Consider the following 1,812-nt stretch of genomic DNA (forward strand, 5'->3'; position numbering starts at 1 on the left):
TGAAATTTGTATATACCATGTCATCTCTTAGCTAAAACTTTGTCATAGGTTACGCCAATTAAGATGAACACAAGCATATTATTATAGGTTCTAATGTAAGTTCGAAAGTGCATAGATTCTTTAGTATTTCCCATATATAGATCAGACAAGTCATCAGGTAGTTGGTATGAAACTAACTTAATTGAGCCATTACCACAACAAAAGTTAGGCGATTCATATTAAAATCTTTTTGCATTGCAAAGCTTACAATTGGGAATATCTTTTAAGCATGCATAAGTAGATCGATTAACATTAAATTTTTTATGGGAGTTTTTGTTTAACCGACTTGTATGTTTTAAGTACTGTCAAAACTTAGTATAGTCTAACATTCCAATGAAGCAATAGGAGAAGTTATTGTCGCATAAAATGAATACCAACCTTTCTTTGTAACAACCTCAGAAGTGACACTTTGTTGTTCTGTATATGTGTTGGATGTCAAGTTTTGGATAGAAATGACCTCAGGAGTGACATTTTGTTGCTCTCTACATGTGCTGAATGTTGAGCCTAATAGCGGCTCAAACAGGAGGAGTGAAGAAACTCGCAAAATCTGTGGATACAAACAAATCCAAAAAGAATAAAAAAATAAAATTACCGAAGTATAGTTAAGGAACAAAATAACGGAAAACGTCATTGTGGAGTATGCTCACCTAAGGTAATAGGTGGCTCCAAACTTCACCGAAGCACCTAATTAAGAAGGTAATGTTTGGTGGCGAAAGTAAGAGGATAAGGAATCACCTGTAAAGTGAAGTATGTGAAAAATTGTTAGTCCTAAAATGTATAATTGTCCTATGCGACATGATAAATCTTAGCAACTTAGTTGGACGACTATCAGAGCTCTCAATTTATGGGCGAAGATTTGATTTATAGTACATAATCTTTGCCCCATCTCATTTTCTCGCCTATTCCAAATTTAAGAACACAAAGAAGGTACATAATTCAACTATTTTGATGCGGTTTTCCATTTGAAACAGGTATATGTCTTCCTTAACAATTTTTCCTGTTTTTAGTTATTGCAGCTATGAACAAATTTATTTAAACCACAGATTCTGTCTAACAAGAAAATCTAACTTTCTTCTTTTTCGACAAGCTCTATTTCAATGGAAACCCCGAATCAACAAAAACTCTCTTCGGACCCAAATCGTATCCAGTCATCAAACTACTAAGCCAAATCAACAGTGATGACTATGATATTCGTAAACTAGCAGAAGCTCTCATCGATTACACCAAAAAGAACTACCCAAATTCTTTGATTAAGAAGAGGTCCCAAAGAAATTGTGGAATACAAATCAAGCACCAAATATCGCAAAATCAATTAACAGAAGCACAACTAAGGAATCAAAATCAATACAAGTGAAAAGCATGGTCACCTGGACAGAACGACGAAGCCGAGGATAGCAGAAAGCGGCAAAGCTGGGAAGAAGAGAAAAGGAAGAGAAAGCAAGATTGAGGCGGCGTTAGAAGTTGTAGAAAAAGAAAAAGGATCAGCTCTAAGTTGAAGAATGACCGAACTTCCCTTTAACTGAGTTCAATTGTTTTATCTTGCCCTAACTATATAGGGTGTGTTTGGTAAAAAGGAAAATGTTTTTTTATGGAAAATGTTTTCCTAAAAAATATTTTTCTGGAAAACGAGTAGATATTTGACTTACTTTTTGATGTTTCATTGGTGACTAGAAAATATTTTATTGTTTAGTTTTTGAATGAAAAATACTTTTGAAAAATATCTTATATCTTTTACTTAGTAGAAAAATAAAAATTTGAAGTTAATTTTTTAAA

General features: G+C 33.3%; 1 long non-coding RNA gene across 1 annotated transcript; it reads right to left on the minus strand.

Annotated features, from left to right (window-relative positions):
- Nucleotides 1–201: 201 nt before the first annotated feature.
- Nucleotides 202–1,542, minus strand: LOC107028277. The gene is made up of 3 exons (XR_001457814.2): nucleotides 1,407–1,542; nucleotides 687–774; nucleotides 202–586 (listed from the first exon to the last, which is right to left on the minus strand). It is a non-coding gene; the product is annotated as an uncharacterized LOC107028277 (long non-coding RNA).
- Between the last annotated feature and the right edge of the window lie 270 nt (nucleotides 1,543–1,812).

This window comes from Solanum pennellii, chromosome 8 (assembly GCF_001406875.1).
Source record: "Solanum pennellii chromosome 8, SPENNV200".
NCBI classification, from domain to species: Eukaryota; Viridiplantae; Streptophyta; class Magnoliopsida; order Solanales; family Solanaceae; genus Solanum; species Solanum pennellii.